The 20,726-nt window shown below is 38.5% G+C and overlaps 1 pseudogene; it reads left to right on the forward strand.

Moving 5' to 3' along the window:
- The first annotated feature begins 649 nt into the window (after positions 1-649).
- Positions 650-2,001, forward strand: LOC148102144 (uncharacterized; annotated as a pseudogene).
- Positions 2,002-20,726: the final 18,725 nt, after the last annotated feature.

Below are 20,726 nucleotides of genomic sequence, written 5' to 3' on the forward strand. Positions count from 1 at the left end.
TTAGTCTCATGAACAACATTAGCTAATTGTTATTTACTAACTAATCTTAAATGACTGTTCGGTACAGAAATGAAGCCCAAAAATCATGTTTTACCGTCCTGTGGTCTCAGCCTCTGATACTTATCAAATCACACAAAGCTCTTGTAGAAACAAACAAACAAATGAACAAAATATGCTCTCCTTCATTTCTGTCAAACAAAGTTGTATGACACGTTTCCAGCGGGTAGTGTGGACTATACCACAATTTGAAATGGTAAATCGCTTGTATTTGTATAGCGCTTTACTAGTCCCTAAGGACTCCAAAGCGCTTTACACAACCAGTCATCCACACATTCACACACTGGTGATGGCAAGCTACATTGTAGCCACAGCCACCCTGGGGCGCACTGACAGAGGCGAGGCTGCTGAACACTGGCGCCACCGGGCCCTCTGTATACGAGAGGAAACAGGACTGGACAACCGTGAATAGGAAGGTTAACAACAAACCTCCAAAACAACTGAATGTGAAACTGCAGAACAGATTTGCTCCACTATCAAAGGACCCTGGATCTATATCGGACAACCATCCATCTAAAAGTAGCGAAGTAAGGTCTGAAAATCTATTGAAAAGTAAAAGGCCACATGGAAAGCTAAAGGCTAGGCCTGAAACTCTGATTGTGGGTGACTCTGCCGTAAAGGATGTACAAAGGATGTGCAGTAAGAACACTAAAGTCCTCTGCTTTCCTAAGGATATGGTCAACAACCTGAAGGAGAGAATACTTCAAATTGCAGATGAATATCCAACTGTGACAAACATTGTTCTGCATACAGGGTCAAACGATGTGTCCAAACAACAGTCGGAGGTTCTGAAGCAGGACTTTACTGGATTATTAAATACTGTAAACTCTCTGAATGCAGCTGTATTCATCAGTGGACCTGTACCGCCCGTCAGAGGAGGAGACGAGAGATTCAGCAGGTTGTTTGCACTGAATAAATGGCTCATATCAGCATGTACTGACCACTCAGTGCATTTTATCAACAACTTTAATATTTTTTGGGAACGCAGGCATCTGTTTAAAGCAAATGGATTTAATTTTAACAAATCAGGGGTGAAACTGTTCACCTCCAACTTGTTTTATTCCATACGTCATCCATCTGTGCTTGGTGCCAAGGCTGAGAGAAACGAGGAGTTATCTCATAAAGAGGAACAAACAGTACTCCAAGAACAGACAAAGCCCAGCAGAAACCTTGAGGAGGAGCTCCATCTGCCCCCACCCGGGAAGAGCCTCAGAAAGGAGAGACATCAGAGGCAAGAAGAGGGATCCCTATTTGCCTCCAACTCTCTCAACAACACCAACGACCAGGACCAGGGACCACGATCTTCCCCAGCCCCCCAAACCCCTGACAGGCCATCACCCTCCTCCCCCTCCCTTTCTCCCTCCTCCCCACACCTGAAATTCACTGAGGAGATGATGGAGCGGGTCAATGCTGGGCTCAGATCTACCCCCCGGCCCAATCCCTTTTTGTCCCCCATAAACCCCCACCAGAGCAGCCAAAGGTTCGCCATTGAGCCCCACCCTCAACAGAGCAATCGAAGTCACATTGCCCAGCCTCGCCCCCCTTAGTTCCTCCTTACCACCTTCATGCCCTGTCTCCGCAGTCTGATGTGTGATGTGTGGAGGGTCCGGGCTGCGAGGATTATGGCAGTGGTGACTTTTCCCAGGAGAAGCTGGGACCCTGTTTACTAGAAGGTTTTAAAATTTCTGTACTTTTAGGTGACAGAAGGAGACATGTGGCCTGGTCAAAACACAGAGAGCTGCACTCTAAAAGATCTTTAAATATAGTAAACATACCTTGTGTGCCACAGACTGCTCCCAAACACGAGAGGACAAGTAATGCCTCTAAAACACTTAAGTTGGCTTTATTAAATGTTAGATCTTTAGCTGGGAAAACATTTTTAATTAATGATTTAATCACTGAGCACAGCCTTGATTTTATGTTTTTAACTGAAACTTGGTTGGACCAAAGTAACAGCGGAGCTGTTCTCATCGAGACGACCCCTCCTAACTACAGTTTTATCAGTGAGGCCAGGGTGAGCAGGAGAGGAGGAGGGGTTGCTGTCTTATTTAATGAACCATTTCAATGTAAGCAGCTATCTCCTGGAAGTTTTCAGTCATTTGAATATGTGGCTTTACAGCTGAAGGCCCCATCCAAAGTTGTGTTTCTATAATGTTTACAGGCCTCCCAAATACTGCACAGACTTTTTTAATGATCTCAGTGAACTGCTGTCTGTGATCTGTGTTGATTTCGACTGTGTAATTATTGTTGGGGATTTTAACATCCATGTGGACAACCCTCAGGACAAAGGGACCAAAGACCTGAGTAACACTCTGGGCAACTTTGGGCTGACTCAGCATGTAACAGAGCCCACACATAATAGAGGACACACTCTTGACCTACTGATCTCCAAGGGCCTGAGCATTTCAAAGGTCACTGTGTCTGATGTGGGCCTGTCTGATCATTACTGTGTTTTCTTTGAAAGTAAAATCTCAGCCCACACAAATATATCAACAGCAGTGATCACAAAACGGTGTATAACTGAATACAGTAGTGAGATATTTAACCAGGTCTTCCCATTAACACCTGACCTGTCCAGAGGTTCAGTCAATGAGCTTGTCAATAGCTTCAATGCTAAAATGTTAAATGCAATGGATACAATTGCTCCCATTAAGGTGAAGGTTATCTCTGGAAGGAAAAAGTCTCCATGGAGAAACTCCACACTAGTGAAAAATGAAAAAAGAGAGTGTAGGAAAGCTGAGCGCAGATGGAGAAAAAGAAACCTCCAGGTTCATTATGACATCTATAAAGAGAAACTTCACAATTATAATTTACAACTGAGGAGTGCAAGGAGGTCCTACTTCTCTGACATCATCACCAAAAACAGTCATAATGCTCGGGTCTTATTTTCTACAGTTGACAGGCTAACAAACCCTCCTGTGTCAGTGGCAGCTGAACTTCATTCGACTATGGCCTGCAATGACTTTGCCAAATTCTTCACAGAAAAAATCCAAAAGATTAGACAAGCAATTGGTACATCAACAGCAGATCCAGAATATGTACTGTGTCCACCGAAAAACTGTTCAAACACCATGAAACAGTTTCACCTGATTAACAGCAAAGACCTGGAGGACATCTTAGGTCAGCTGAACTCCTCCTCTTGCTGTTTAGATGTCCTGCCAACAAGTTTTTTCAAAAAGGTCTCAAAGACTTTGGAGTCAGACCTGTTACAGATCGTCAATTTTTCTTTATTATCAGGTGTGTTTCCAGAATCACTAAAAACTGCTGTAATAAAACCTATACTAAAAAAGGACAATCTTGACAAGACACAAATGAACAATTACAGGCCAATCTCAAATCTCCCATTTTTAAGTAAGATCATTGAAAAAGCAGTTTCTCAACAGCTCAATTACTTCTTAAAACAGAAGAACTGCTATGATGCCTTCCAGTCAGGTTTTAGACTGAACCACAGCACTGAAACCGCTCTGACCAAAGTGTTTAATGACATATGTCTGAATACAGACAGTGGAAAAATGTCAGTCTTAGTTTTACTGGATCTCAGTGCAGCATTTGATACAGTTGACCACAACATATTACTCAAACGACTGGAGAACTGGACAGGTCTTTCAGGAACTGTACTAAACTGGTTCAAAACATACTTAGAAAACAGGAAATACTTTGTATCAATAGGTAACTTCACATCTGAGCAGACAAGTATCACATGTGGAGTTCCCCAAGGTTCCATCTTGGGACCCCTTCTGTTTAACATTTACATGCTCCCACTGGCACAGATGATAAAGAACAACAAAATAAACTACCATAGCTATGCAGATGACACACAAATATATATCACAATGTCACCAGGAGACCGAGGCCCTGTACAGGCTCTTGGTAAATGCATTGAGGAAATTAATGACTGGTTGTGCCACAATTTTCTCCAGCTAAACAAAAACAAAACTGAGGTAATAGTCTTTGGCGCCAAAGAAAAACGACTACAGGTCACCAGAGAACTTCAATCTATACACCTAAAAACCACAAACCAGGCGAGAAATTTGGGTGTAGTGATGGATGCAGACCTAAACTTAGAAAAACACATTAAGACAATAACAAAATCAGCTTACTATCACCTCAAGAATATTTCAAGGATAAAAGATCTGATGTCTCAACAGGACCTGGAAAAACTAGTCCATGCATTCATCTTTAGTAGGCTTGATTACTGTAACAGCATCTTTACAGGTCTACCTAAAAAATCAGTCAGACAACTACAGCTCATTCAGAACTCTGCTGCTCGAGTCCTCACTAAGACCAAAAAAGTGGACCACATCAGTCCAGCTCTGAGGTCTTTACACTGGCTGCCTGTCCGTCAGAGGATAGACTTTAAAGTTCTGATGCTGGTCTATAAAGCTCTGAATGGTTTAGGACCAAAATACATCAGTGACCTCCTGACCCAGTATGAACCTTCCAGATCCCTCAGGTCATCTGGATCCGGTCTTTTATCAGTTCCCAGAGTCAGAACCAGACACGGAGAAGCCGCATTCAGCTTTTATGCTCCTTATATCTGGAACAAACTCCCAGAAAGCCTCAGATCAGCTGAAACACTCAGTTTATTTAAATCCAGGTTGAAGACTCACCTGTTCAAAGCTGCATTTGAATAAAGCACCAAATCCGCACTTAAGCTTAAATTTCAAAACTTACATTTTAACTACTGATTTTATCTACTGTTCTGATTTTATCTGTTTTGATTTTATATACTGTTTTGTTTGTTTGTTAATTAGTTAGTTAGTTTGCTTGTTTTAATCAATTTTAAATCATGCTTTTTATTTGTTTTTGTTTCTAATGTCTCTGTAAAGCACTTTGAATCACCTTGTTGTTGAATTGTGCTATACAAATAAACTTGCCTTGCCTTGCCTCTGACCACCACCAGTAGGCAACGGGTGAAATGTCTTGCCCAAAGACACAATGACCGAGACTGTCCAAGCCGGGGCTCAAACTGGCAACCTTCCGATTACAAGGCAAACTCCCAACTCTTGAGCTCTGCCTGTGAGCAAAAACACCCCTTCCCCTCCCCAGCCTTTCCTATTGGAAAAAAAGTATAAGGAGTGACGGCGGTGTTTTGAGATGTGAGAGATTTGCGACTTTTAGCGCAAATGTTGTGTAGTTAGTGTGTAGTGTAGTCAATAGTTTTGTTGTGTGTGTCAGAACTATGAGGCGACTGCTGAATGTTACAGGTGTTACAGGAGTGATACATCTCCTGTTGTCAGGCCTGCAGGTACCTACAGGCTTGTGATGTTCTCCTTTAACTCATAGTGGACAGAAATTATGTTTTGGAGTGGCACAAATAATTTGTGTGGCATCAAATTTGATGCAGAGCACCTGATTGTTCTGTAAATGTTTTGAAATGTTTATTTAAAAAAAATGCCTTGGCTGCAATGTTAGGTAAACAGCTGCAAAAAACTTTGTTGTTTTCATAAGTAAGTAAGTAAGTAAACTTTATTTATATAGCACCTTTCACAGACATATGTCAAAAAGTGCTTTACAAGGTAAAAACATAATACAGTCATAAAATACACCATGAAAACCCTGGTCTAATTAAAAGCTTTTTGAAATAAAAATGTCTTTAGCTGCTTTTTAAAGGTCTCCACTGAGTCCAAACCCCATAGAAATAGGGGAAGTGCATTCCACAATCTAGGTGCAACAGCTTGGAAAGATCGGTCCCCTTGGGTTTTAAAACGAGCGTGGGGGACCACTAAAAGATTTTGGTTTGCTGACCTCAGGTTACGAGTGGAGGTGTGTGTAGGAATCAGATCAGCAATGTAGGGGGGGTGCCTGTCTCTGTAATGCTCTAAAAGTTAAAACTAGAATTTTAAAATGGAACCTGAATCTGATTGGTAGTCAGTGTAGCGACTTTAACACAGGGGTCATATGAGCACCCTTGTTCGAGCGGGTCAGTAGCCTCGCTGCAGAGTTTTGAACAACCTGTAGGCGGGCTAGCCCTTTCATGTTTAGACAAGTAAACAGGCTGTTACAGTAGTCAAGTCTTGTAGAGATAAAAGCATGTATTATCATCTCGAGTTCACTTGTTGACACGATGGATCTAAGTTTAGAAATGTTCCTCAGGTGAAAAAAGCAGGTTCTTACTGTCTGATTTAGATGTCCCTCCAAAGAAAAAGCTTCATCAAAAATGACACCCAAGTTTCTAAGGTTATGTTTCTGGGAGGAACCTAAGTCACCCAGTCGCCGTTTAATATCAGGTATTGCACTGCCTGGTGCAATAATCAAAGTTTCTGTTTTGTCTGGGTTTAGCTGTAAGCAGTTATTGTTCAACCATTGTTTAATGTTGGTTAAACAGTCAATCAGATTGGAGAGCTTATGAGCTTCAGCGGGCTTAAACGAATAATATAGCTGAATATCGTCAGCAAAAAGATGGTAAGATATTTCAGGAAACTGCTGTATTATCTGACTTAAAGGAAGAATGTATATTAAAAACAGAATAGGTCCCAGCACAGAGCCCTGAGGAACTCCACACAACAACTCTGTAGATTCCGACATGATCTGGTTTGCAGACACACTAAAACTCCTTTCAGATATATAAGATGAAAACCAGTCTAAAACAGAGCCAGACATCGCAACCAGGTCTCTCAGTCTGTTTATCAGGATGATATGGTTGACTGTATCAAAGGCTGATGTAAGGTCTAACAAGACTAGGACTGTGTATTCTCCGGAGTCTGCTGACATCATAATATCATTAGTTACTTTCAGTAGTGCTGTCTCAGTGGAATGCAATTTACGGAACCCAGATTGAAAACGGTCATGGATGTTATATTTCTCCAAGTATGCCGTAAGGTGGACAGCTACTGCCTTCTCAAGGAGTTTTGACATAAATGGGAGTTTGGAGATAGGTCTTAAATTTTGAAGTAGTGTTGGGTCCAGGTTGGGTTTTTTGAGCCTTGGTTCCACAATGGCATCTTTAAAAAAAGCTGGGGAACACCCCAGTCTGAAGGGAAACATTAAAAAGGTTCACAACCCAAGGACCAATGGTGTCAAAGGCATTAATAAAAAGCTTAGTGGGGATAATGTCTGAGGGGCTTGAGGATGGCTTCATTTTGTCAACCAGGGCTGCTATTTCCTCATATGTTACAATTGTAAAAGTTGACCAGGAGTACAATGGGAGTGCCTGACTCGGAGAACAAGAAAGCTTTGGGGAGATTTTAGCATTGACGTCGTTAATCTTATCAACAAAAAATCGGAGGAGTTTATTACTATTTACTTTAGAGTGTACATCTAAAGGTACCACATCTGGGGAGACAATAGCACTAACTTTGTCAAAAAGAAACTTGGGATTTCTCTTGTTTTTTGTTATGAGCCTAGAAAAATATTCAGATCTAACAGTTTTCACTGTGTCATTTAAGGAGAGCATGAGATCTCAAAGATGGAGCCTGTGTATGTCAAGTTTGGTTTTCTTCCATAGTCGTTCTATTTTGCGGCATATTCTCCTTAAGTTTAAGATAGTCTCATTTATCCAAGGGCATGTCTTCTTTTGTAAAGCCGAGCTTGTTTTAATAGGTGCCACTTGATCCAAAATGGATGTGCATTCCCTATTAAAAGACTGAATAAGAACATTTACATCGTTTCCGGTAAAAAGTGGAGACCTGTCAAACATAATGGAGAACCTCTCAGCAGTAGTCTCAGTTATTATGTGTCTATGAGTTTTTAACTTCACAGGCGTCTGTTTAGAGCTAAAATTAAGTTCAACAAAGATACAGTTATGGTCACTCAAATGTACATCCTCAGCAAACACATCGCCAATGTTGAGGCCCAAGATATAGATAGAAGTTCAGCTGCAGAGTTAGATGAGGCATCATCAATATGAATGTTAAAATCCCCAAGAATTAAAACTTTCTCCAGCTTGATAATAGAAGATAAGAAGTCCATAAAATCCTTTAAGAACTCAGTAGCAGGACCAGGAGGGCGATAGACTAAAACACAATAAAAGATGTTCGTAGAGCCCACCTTAATTGTTTGCGACTCAGAGGAAGAATAGTTTTCAGTTTGCATACCTCTGCAGATGAAACTGTCCTTAAAGACAACGGCAAGACCTCCACCACGGCGACCTAAACGGGGGGCGCCCAAGTAAGAGCAGTCTGCAGGACGCAGTTCGTTTAGGTGAACAAATTCGCCATCCCTCTGCCATGTTTCAGTGAGAAACAGAAAGTCCAGGCTTTTCCTTGTGAAGAGCTCTTTCAGAGAGAAGGATTTGTTTGCGATGGAGCGGGCGTTCAAGAGCGCAATCCGATTAAAAGCTGGCAGCGCAGGTTTCCCATCAGCTTGTCGGAGTGGAATTGACAGCAAACACCGTGTCCGCATGTGAGGTCTCCAGCAGCGCCACGGAACCGGCGTAAAAAGCATAAAATACAATACAGCATAGGCAGGTAGACGTCGAGCCGAGCAAAGGCGCCATCTTCCTGTTACAGTCAGCTGTCACAGTCAGCTGTCACAGTATCTCAGTTACTTTTTTGAAGAAGTAACTATATAATTAATTGCACAACATTGGTCATTATATACTGTATTTTGAGTTACAGGACTCTCTCCCAGACCACAGACTCATATTCATAATACAAGTCAGGGCTTTATAAAAAAAAATGAAGAAAGAAAGAAAGAAAGTTGTGTTTTCAAAATTATTAAGTTATTTTTACTTCCAATAGTGTTAACATACTACACAGATCATGGACAAGATTTTTTTAAAATTTTCGTTGTAAGTGGGCTAAAGCAGTTATTTTAAAGTAGTCTAACATAAATGTAAATGCTGTCATTTGATTATTTTAATAAACCATGTAACTTGAATGGATTCAATGCTGGCATGACCACAGTGCACACGTCTGCTGTTGCTCACAGTGGTCCAGGGGACCACTCAGGGAGTTTGTGTGTTCACTCAGACACATGAAAAATTACAGGGAACATTGGTTGTAGGGACTCTATATGTTTATATTCTTTTCTATTACACAATGCCACCAGGTATACCAGCAATGACTCAAATGTGTTCTCAATAACAATGACACCAAATATACACAAAATCATAGAGAGCATGAAAAAAGAATAAGGAGTGCCTGAATCCATCATCAGCCACATTTTTGACACCTGGCTTTATAGGATATGAAATCATTTCTGGACTGTCTTTAACAGTTTTTGATATTTTCCCTTTGGAGCAGGGTGCTTAGGGTGCTTCACTTCAGCCTATTAGTAATTATCTCTGTAAAAGTGGACATAAGAAAAAGATCAAGAAAAGCTCACCTAATAATGACGGATAGGAGAGGCCAACAATAAGAGTCAGAACATTTTTTTGTTTTTATTTTTGTGTTTATATTTTATTATATCAATAAGGAATAATTTTGTGTATTACATTTAAAAGTTTGAAAAGACTACCTCAATAATCAGGGCCTGCTTAAAGATAATTGTTGGAACACTTCTGGAATCAAGACTGGAGAGTGTAAACAGACTACACTGATGTTTTTGAGTCAAAGAGTGGATGACAGACAGTGAACATCATGCATAATGTGATGTTTACACCAACATAGGTGTCAGTTAAATATTTATTTTAGACAGGGAATAAATATTGTAAGTGGGTACACATGAGAGATGAGAAAATTCCTTTAGATGCAAGAAAATTGATTTTTAGCAACAGTCCACTACCAGCTTAAATGAAATTTTGCCTTCCCAACAAGCTCTAATTTTAAAGTCTTTTGTAGTGAATATTTTAAAATGATTGCCATCCAATTTGCACTCCTATCAACCCATTGCAGACACCACTACAACCATTGGCTCTAAAGTAATTAATCGAGGCAATACTGGGATAACAGTACCTGCTGCTCTGCTGACACAAGCAATGTAATGACATAACGCTGTTTTAGTAACCTGTTGGTAACTAGAGCATTCATTTACCAAGTGACAAAAAATGTATTTCATTTCGGTTTATTTTGATTTACGTGCAGCCATTTCATTTTAGCTCAGTTCTTCAGCTGCTACTGTCACAGCAGAGGAACATAGCAATGGTAAATACATTTATCCTATTGAAGTAGCTCCTTTTGTAACTGTATTATTTATTTTATTTCATTTGATCTCTCTATTTATTTTAGACTGGCTTTTATTCACAAAAGCTTTCAGGTTGTAAATGATATGTGCAAAGCAGGGAGATTATTTTTTTGATGTGAGATGCTGATGCTCCGGTGCAGACAGCAGAGTCTGTAGTCTATTTTTGTGGATTATGAGATTTTCCAGATAGTTACCTCATCTAAGGGGGCTATTGGCCTAAAAACATGGGGTCATTGAGATGATGAAACATTGCGCAACACTGTGAACTTCAAGACAGCTATCACTCACTCAATACTTGGATGAAAAAAAGTTTTTATATTTACAAATTTAGAATAAGTGCTGATACCACATCTGTCTGGAAAGAAATGGCCTATATGTGTACAAGTGCTAGCAGATAGAGACAATAGAATGATAGCCAAGTTAGAATCACCAGTTAACCTCAGAAGTATGTTTGTAATCTGCGAGAGGAAACCAGAGCACCCAGAGGAAACCCAGGCAGACACAGAACATGCAAACTCCACATGGAAACTAGATATGCAATTCAATGAAAATCATAAATGTCAACCTTGTGATGTTGTTACTAGAAGAAAATTGACAGAACACCAACATCATTCTTTAAAGACTGTGTACAGATCTATCACAGTCCAAAGCTATCTGTCAAAACTAGTAAAGATTTTTCAGTGAGAAGCAAAGCTAGGGCAATGGCAAAGCATATTGTTATCACTAGTAATAAACAGACCACTTCTTTCCCTGCTCTTTCCCAGTAAAATCCAGGAAATCATTTAAGGAACCAGTCAGGCTAATATATGTTTGGTTTATAGCTCCAGTATCCTTAACAGTTTGTGTATTAAACATAAATCCAAAATTAACTTTTACAGGTTACAGTCTCTTTTAATCACAAACCTTGCTCCATATGGGTGACTACTATAGAAATACATAAAATTCTGGTGATATGAAAAATGTGAATGTAAGAAATGAATTTCTTTCTCTCTGTGTTAGCCATGAGACCTGCTGGCAGTACCCTGTCTCCTAATCTGTAAGAGTCTCCTGCGCCACTCAATCCAAAATTGGAAAAACAGTGAGGAATGCAGCCTTTTAACCTTTTGCAGTTGGAGTCAAATTTTCAGACTTTAAGAAATCTTAATAAGTGTTTTATGCCACCCATAAAATGGAGTTTCATACACATTTCTGTACTGGAGAACAGGATGAACACGGGATTGCAACAACAAATATTCAGCCCCCGAGAATGATGGGAAAAAAGCACAGTAGTAGAGGTAGTTGGTGGATGTTGTTTATATTGTATCATATTATAATATATTATATGACAATTCCCACGACCCATGAGACAAGACACAGAACATAGTAAAATACATAAAATATTTTTCACTATGTTATTACAGTTAGAAAATGCATTCTTTCTGCAGGTTTAATATTACATTAGTTCATTCTGAATTAATATTTATTAATATTTAATAATATTTATTAAAGGACTAGTTTAATTTTCAGTTTCAGCTTGTCAGACCATATATGACCATTTAAGAGTTATACATTGATAATATCACCATGTCTTTTCATGATTTCTTGTACTTTTTCATTTCCATCTTCCTCCACTGCTCTCTCTTCCCTCATCTTCCTCACTAAACTAATCTTAAGCCAGAGCTCTAACAAAAGAAAACATGTATAAACATGCTTACTTGTTACCAATATTGTCATACTTCTTCATTGTTAGCACCAGATAAGCCAAGCACAAGTCAGCTTTCTCTCATGAAATATATTAAAACATAGTGTATGCATTTAAATATTAAATTTTTAAATAAATAGAAAGTAAAAGACACTTACGTTGTGTCCTTGGGCAAGACACTTTACCCTACCGCCTACTGGTGTTGGCCAGAGGGGCCGATGGCGCGATATGGCAGCCTCGCTTCTGTCAGTCTGCCCCAGGGCAGCTGTGGCTACAACCGTAGCTTGCCTCCAGCAGTGTGTGAATGTGAGAGTGAATGAATAGTGGCATTGTAAAGCGCTTTGGGTTCCTTGAAAAGCGCTATATAAATCCAATCCATTATTATTATTATTATTATTATTACTAGCCATCCTCAGCTGTTACAGGGAAATGCAAAGCAGCCAGGGTGGTTTTGGGGTACAGAGGATTAATGCTGGCCTGCTAGTTTGCATTTATACGAATGTTCTGTCTATATATATATATATATATGTTCAGGAAATTTACTTTCAGTAAAGTAAATAAAATTGCTTAAATGCAAAGGGATTTTGTTTCATTCTCACACCACTCAACTTACTGTTTTGAATGGCGTAGTCTACAGCTAATAATCCTCTTTCTGTCTCCTGGGTAGTGGTTTGACCGTTTCACCAGCTCTTGAGCTTGCAGTATGGCACAATGAACTTCTTACACTTGGGTGAGCAGCTGATAGCCCCCCAAGTGAAAGGTTTATGGAGTCATTAGTAAGGTTTTCATATGTCTGTGCCACTTTTAATTACTTCACAGTGAATAGTCACGTCCACTGTGGAAAAGGTGGGAGGAGGACACATGAGATGTCCTTAATTAAAACTTGGAATGAACCTACGTTTTCTCCTTCTGAAACGTGGAGAGTACTGCACAGCAGTCCATTCATCGAATAGGATGAGGTTTGTATTATGGGTTCTTCACCAATTTGATGAGCCTAACCAAACACCATAGTGCATGTCTGCTAAAGGCTATGGTTATTGTTGTGATTGCACATTTTGTTTTCAACCAAATGAGCTGAAGTGGCATCACCCACTACGAGACTATAATGTAAATGAATAAACACGGAAAGGTCCCTGTTCAGTGTGTAAATTAAGATGAGCTTATCTACATGACTTACTGAACTGCACATACACTAACATTCTGGAGGGCACTTTCAGCCAATTAACTTTGAAACACCTCAGAGCAGAAAACAAAACAACCTTCTGTATCTGTGCAAAACTATTGTAACACTCTGGAATGTACTGGAATAATCTGCATTCTTAGTTAACCTTTCAAACGTTCATGAGTGAAAATTAGCAGGATAATGTATTTTTTTCCTTTTAATAAAATTCAATTTTTTTCCATATGCAGTTGCTCTAGCTTATAATTATTGCATAGTCAAAATATGTACCAAAGAAAATAACAACTGAGCCACATGTCAAAATTTTACTGATGTTTTATTTTATTTTTTTATTTATTTTACATGTCACATGCCCATGAGAGAAATGTCAGTGCTATCAAGAAAATGGTGTTCAATTTGCTAAATGTCACCAGTATGCATTTGCACACAGAACATTTTTTTTCTCCTAGGACAGAAAATGTTGTTTTTTTTCATCTACGCAAATAACTGTAGTCTTTGTAAGGTACATTATTATATTGATACTGATATGACTGTATATAATTTGATTTATTTAATTCCCAAATATTTTTTTTTTCAGATTTACTTACTATTGTATATTATTTAGTGATTCTATTTATTGTTTTATACATTTTTATTTAGTGAAACAACTTCTACTTATTCTGGTTATCTTTTATTTCTTATACTTTAAAAATACTGGTAGTGATTTAAGTGTTCTTAACCTCTTAAGCCCCAAAGGGGTTTCTGAGCTTCCTGCTCGAAAATGGAATGCCCAAAATTAATTGATTATTTCTCCGCACTTACAAACTCTGTGCTTAAAATCTTAGTATCAAAATAAAGCTAACACTTGCGAAATTTCATCAGAGGTCTAAATATTGAAGCAGATATTAATGTGTCAAAGTTACTAAGACTGGAACACAGAAAAATTAAGTAGATTTTATCCTCGCCTAATTCTTTTTATTTATTTTTTAGCATATAACCCTTTTAAAAATATGCTTCAGTTCACATTTCATTCTAGAAATTCAGTAACCAACATATAAACATAATCTGTGCAAAGATTTATGTTTCTAAAGTGAATCAATGAAAAACTACAGCACTGTGTCAATACATGATTATCCAGACGTTGTACAACAATGTCCAATTTTGGCACACATTGGACACAAGAGCAGAAATTAATTAATTTTATTAACAGGCCCAAAATGCTTTTTCAAAATATATTTTTGAAGAATTAACCACACATTTACATGGCAATGGCCCTTTTCTGGCGTGCGCATGGAGCGTTTAATTGGCCTCTGGCCCTTTAAACTTTGAGGGGCTATAACTTTGGTTTCTTTTGGTCAATTTGCATGATTGACACCTCTTTTTAATCATTTGAGCCAATAGGATCACAGTAACAATGCCACGTTCACATCACTTCAACCAATCAGAAGTTACGAGGCATTGGCCCTGATACAGCTAGTTCGGCGTGGTAACTGCTGATAATCACGTGGCTACCAGCTACCAGCAAAAATAACGGAGGAAATCAGGACGGAAAGCCAATTTCTGTCTTAGCGCATTTGCGCCGCTATGTGTTTTTGTGGTCTTCTTTTGTGGCTCATTCAGTGAATTTTGGTCAGAGCATGGCGAAATTTGGTGTTTGGGGTCAGTGATAGCTCTGGAAGATAACTAGCCTTTCTTTAGCCGGTTACATTAAGTTTGACGAATTTCTGGTTTGGTTTTGTTTGTTTAGCAGACTTGTTCACATTTACGTAACTGCTCGTTTAATCATGGCTTGTTTTTGTTGTGTTTGGTGGTTGTAGAAATTGTGTATACTAGATTTTAGCTGAGATTCAGAGGTTTCTGTGAATACCACACGTCGGGACTTATATTTCTCACCCCGTGTTATAACCAATTAAACGTGATCTCCTCCTTTCTGCCCCAGGTACGAGGGGCATGGGGCTTAAGTGGTTAAAAAGCCATTCACAAATTGTTTTGTTAAAAGGCAAATACCTTATTGGCCTTACCTTATTGTTTTTGTTTTGTTAAGTTCTTTTTGTTTTTGACTGCCATTAATTTTTTTTTTTTAGAAAATTGAATGTAAATCCAAAAGTCTGAACTGGTGTATCCTTAGTGCTCCTGCTTTTCATCAAAATGTTGCCAAGCTGCCATACCAAGTGGGACTAGCCAACTGAGACCTGACTTATATCGTTTAGTATATTTTTGAATTTAGCTCACCAGCAAGAAGAAAATAATTTGTATTTCCAAGCAAAAAGTAACTCTGTACTGAACAGCCTTGCTTTCTGAAGTTATTTTGTAAGTCCTCCCCACAGGGATTAAATTACAGACTATACATAATGCAACCTGTTTTTTTTTTTGTGTGTGTTTGTTTTGTCAGCTGCATTCAGACCAAATAATTAAATTTTTGTCCAAAAAGACCAATGAATACTGAGTCCCCTTGCTGTTGTAGTCATTTTAGATGCCATTTGGCAAACTCTAGGCAAGCTGTCCAGGGCTCTTTATTGAGCAGCCACTTTGTCTAGCCAATGTACAATAGGGACATGATGGATGGAGTGCTGTGGAGAAAGCAGTCACTCTTTAAGATCCTGCTATCTCTGTAGAAAAAAAATTATAAAACCCAAACAAACAAAAAATTCCCTTTACTTCTTTAGGTGTTAATTGCTATATCATGATGCAAAAGTGATCATATAATACAGACATAAACAGACAAGACATGCTTACATTTTTTGTTTAAAAGTCAAAAACAAAAAACACAACAAAACAAACATCTTAGAAATAGTACTAAGCCAGTCATATTTCAAAATTCATAAGCAATGCTTTGTATCGCCAAAGTAGACTTCTGAAAAATTGTTGGCTAGTTTAAGCCATACAAATCAAACTACTAGCATGCAAATGTCCTGAAACTAGCACATTGACTCCTTTTTTTCATTTTTCATTGCACATGGTCACTGTAATTATGGCTGTACCTCAGTCTCCAACCACTATTTCACCTAATGTGACTGTAGCATAAGCTATCAAGAGACAAAGCATGGCCAGCAAAAGTGAGTGAATTTTTTTTTTTGTCAATAATGTCTTGTTTCAATTTTTTTAACAAATCTTGAATTTAAACACAATGGATGCATGGACAGATATATCCATGTAGTAGCCATGTAGTGTGATTGACCCATTAAGTGGATAGAGAATTGAGCATGTACTTTATATCTAATGGTCTTACTGCCTATATCTCACCAACATCATCTGTTTGACTTTCAACAAAGCCACACTGACTTTTCAAAACATTAGGAAGAACTTACCTAGGACTCATATAATACTTTATTGATCCTTGTTAGGCACACATTTTTGTCTCCTTTGTAAGCGGTGGAGAGGCAGAGGCAGCTGATAAGATTTAATGTACTGTTCACCGATATCTGGATGGTTTCTGATAGAAGTTTTTTTTTAGACTCAAATTCTCCTCACTTGCTACACTGTGCTGCTGCCCTGATCTGTGTATTAGTCTTGTGTTATGGAAATATTATCACCTTTTGAAAGAGCCTGGCCACAGAATGCCACCCCTGTAGCATCAAACAGAGGTAACACAGCTGAATAGGTGCACTGGTGCTTGAATCTGTAAAGGGCAAGCTTTAAGGATCACCAAACATAGCATTTGCCACAATACATACTATGCATTACAATGTCTCCTGCAGAGGATTGGATTGGAATGTTTTTATAGCTATGTTTTGCTTGTTTTAATGTTGTATATAGAAATTATATCTACAATGTAAAAAATGCATTTTGCAATGCATGTTACAAAGAATTTAGTAACTGCAAAAACTCTCTGCTTTTGTTGTTGTTGTTTTAGCTGCTTATCCAACTCAGTATAAGTTGGAGTTGGAGCCTATCCCAAATCTTATTTCATTAAAAGTAGACACACCTTAGACAGGTCACCACTCACTTCATTGTGCATTCTAGCTTCATTTATGTCATTCAAATTTATTTGATCACGATTGCATAAAAATTAACATACTTTACCACTGCCTGCTAATGAGACAGTAAAAGACATATTGTGCATCTTTTAGAAACTCAAATTTTAATTTAAACAATTTATTTTGTGCCTCTTGCTAAAAATCCGAAATGTCAATGTTCCATTGGTACTAAAAGAAAAGGGGGAATTACCAAGGTCAGCAGTCTATGTGTCATCCTCCAAGTTTCCTGAAAGTTTGTAAATTTCATTTTAAAAATCAATCTCATGAAATTTTCTCAAATAGTTGCGATAAAGGAAGTGGACTGACTGGCAGACTGGTTGACGCTGTAAAGCACACAATATATTACCAAGCCAGTAGTTTTATTACATAATTGACTTTAACCCTTACCATTTTTATATGTTAAGCAACATTTTTCTTACAAGAACTTAGCAAATATAAACATTCATAAGCAGACACCAGTTATAAAAATAACAGCAATAACAATATTTGATAATGAAATTGATGGATAATGGTCCCATTAAGCATGGGCCAAAAAAGACAAGACACAGAAAGGATGTCTTGATGCATGCTCAATCATCCAAGTAAGAGAATCCCAAAAGGTTGATTCTGTTCATCTAGACCAGGGGTCTGCAACCTTTTACACCCAAAGAGCCATTTGGACTCGGTTTCCACGCAAAAAAAAACACTGGGAGCCGCAAATACTTTTTGACATCTAAAATGAAGATAACATTGTATATATTGTTTTTTACCTTTATGCTTTGTGTGAACAACTAAGGTGTGTTGCTTATGAAATCCATAAAGTGCTACAGAGAAAATTACATTTTATTTATGTAATCAACACATTTTAAACTCTTAAAGAAATATAACAAAAGGAAAGACACCAACCTGAACTAAAATGATCCAGCAAACAAAAACTGTTGTCAGCCACCACCCTTATATCGCCTTTAGGCTGTTGGAGCCTTGACCTGACTTTTAAAAAATAATTGGTAAAAAAGCACTATGCTGCTGAAAAATTAAAAATAGATATTTGCAAAATTCTGCCTAAATATGTATTTTACCAGGTTAATGCGTGCGGCGGGGCGTGGTCTGCAGCGCTGCTGCAGGGGAGGCGGACGCACCTGAGCCACACCCGCAATCATGCCTCGCTGCCTTTATGTCTGCGCTATCTGTGCTGTTGTGTTGTTGGTGGTGTATGTCGGGCTGTGAGGTGAAAAGCTACAGCCGGCTGTATGCGTACAGCAACCGTGTGTGAAAAGTGGTCAATAAAGAGATGCTGAAAAGCGTGTTCATGCAAACATCGTCGGTCTGCCGTGATATGTTTACAATGGGACTTCTGCTCCTGAACCTCTGCGCACAGCGTCTGCAAATCGGGGCTGTACAAAGTCAGTTTACGCAGGACTGTAAGCTGTCATCTGTCAGGCGTGAGCGGTGTTTGTCTTTAACATAGTTCACGGTGGAGAATAGCTGCTGACATAATGTGGATCCGAAGATCCATAATTGGCCTACCTGGGGTTGAAAGTCTCGATAAATGCACGGCGTTTCGGCGGGTACACCCGCTTCCGTGAGTGTGACTCTTATTTTGAGCGATGAAAAAATAATAGAATATAATTTTATTTTTATATTTCAATATCACAATAATCTTCCAATTTAGAACTACAAGTTAAAAAGAACTAACATAAATAAAATACACTTGAGCTAAATACTTCTAATTTATTTTCCCAAACCACGCGGAGCCGCAGAATAAGGTCTAAAGAGCCGCATGCGGCTCTGGAGCCGCAGGTTGCCGACCCCTGATCTAGACGTAGCGTTTTCAGTGGGAGAAACTCACTCATCCAACTAAGATGAGTGACGAAACGTTTCTCCCTTTGAAAACTCCAATTGAAAACGCTCATCCAAGTGACTTCTTCAGACTGAAGAATCAACCTTTTGGCACACAGAGAGGATGCATATGAGTCTAGATGCAAGTGGTGGTGATAACTCAAGAAGTTGCTGTGCTATATAATGGTGCTGTCAAAATGAAAGAGACTGACAGCATTAGAAAATGAAAGTTTTATAGAAAAAAGTTTTTATTATTTAGTATAGAAAGCCTTTTTCAACTTTAGTTGAACCTGATTTCTTGTCACTATACTTTAATAACAGAAAATTATGTGTCATATTTGAACAGAACTATGTATTTCATCAAATAGATTTTGCAATGCACAAAACAGAACAAAGGTTTAGGGTTTGATAATCTAAGTCTATAAGCAATCAGTTTTGGCTAGTATATAAATTTACAGAGTCAAGGAAAACAAGACACCATGTAAGGGCAAGTCAGTTTGCCAAAGAGGGTTCAGATGGATCTCTCTATCAAAAGATTGATTTAATCACATACCCTTCTTAACTTGAATTAATGAATCATTGTTTTCATGTCTATACCCCGAGGAAAGACAAAGTACTGTCTGGCTGGCTGATCCCATGCATTGGATGATTAGCACTCTCATTAAGGGTGGAGGTGGAGTGTGTAAATCGCAAGAGATTGAGAGTAGCTGTACAGGTGCAGCAGTCATGTACACCAGCGGTCCCCAACCACCGGGCCTCGGTCCGTGAGTCGTTTGGTACTGGGCCGCGAGAGTTGAGGCTCAGGTGTGAAATGTATAGTTTTCAGGGTTTTTATCGGTTTTGGAGTTTGTACGTGCTTCAGAGTTTGTACATGTTTTTACATGTTTTGGAGTTTTTACGTGTTTTGGAGTTTTTACGTGTTTTGGAGTTTTTACGTGTTTTGGAGTTTTTACGTGCTTCAGGGTTTGTACGTGATTTGTCTGTAGGGGCCACCGTAAATATACTTTTGTTTATTCACTCCACATAAAATGTAATAAATAAATCATATAATACAAAAATCAACTATTCACATTTCAACTTTTAACTATTTAAATTTTCATATTTTTCCTTTTACAAATTTAAAGTGAAACAACACAAAACACTGCAAACCACAACACAATTACATATAAATTATAATCTGAAAACAAAAAGAAGATGCATATTCTCTGTCATATGGACCTGCATGAATAAACTTTCTGAATCCTTTATCATCTGCAACTGAAAATAGTTGTGGATGATTACTATACCTTTCTAATGTGACGTTGTTGTCCCTGGCTCTTTCTCTCTCTCTCTCCCTCCTGCTCTGTTCCTGTGCTGCTGAGTGTAACTACCGCCCTTCCCCCCTCTTCCCAGCATAAAGCACAAGACTCGCATGCTGAGTGAAGCAGAAAAAAAGTGCGAGAGAGAGAGAGGGTGAGAGAAAGAAAAAAAAACCCCCATGACTCGCGATAAGGAGCCAGCTCATGTCGTTCACGTCAAAGAACCGACTCTAAGAGCCATTTTGTTCGCGACCGACCCATCACTATTATTTTGTTATCGTTTTTATCGTTTACTCGGTTTTCCTTGGTCTTTTCATGTGTGTTATGAATAAATTTCCTTTTTTTCGGTACTGGTACTAGTTTTATTTTGTTGTATTTATCCGCGACACCTTAAAGTCCGGTCCATGAAAATATTGTCAGGCATAAACCGGTCTGTGGCGCAAAAAAAGTTGGGGACCGCTGATGTACACTGTCTAAATTTTCTTTGTTTGGTGTATATTACTTTGCACCAGACTGAAAAGTATTTATTTCAACATCAAACAATATATTTGTTCAGTATAAAAACTGATTATTGATTAGTCATTGGCACCATTATTTTAACTTTTATTTTTATTTTGATTATTGTTGTTTTATTTATTTATTTTATTATTCTTGATAGTTGACCATATTTG

This window comes from Neolamprologus brichardi, chromosome 7 (assembly GCF_056152115.1).
Source record: "Neolamprologus brichardi isolate AB-2024 chromosome 7, ASM5615211v1, whole genome shotgun sequence".
In the NCBI taxonomy this organism is placed as follows: domain Eukaryota; kingdom Metazoa; phylum Chordata; class Actinopteri; order Cichliformes; family Cichlidae; genus Neolamprologus; species Neolamprologus brichardi.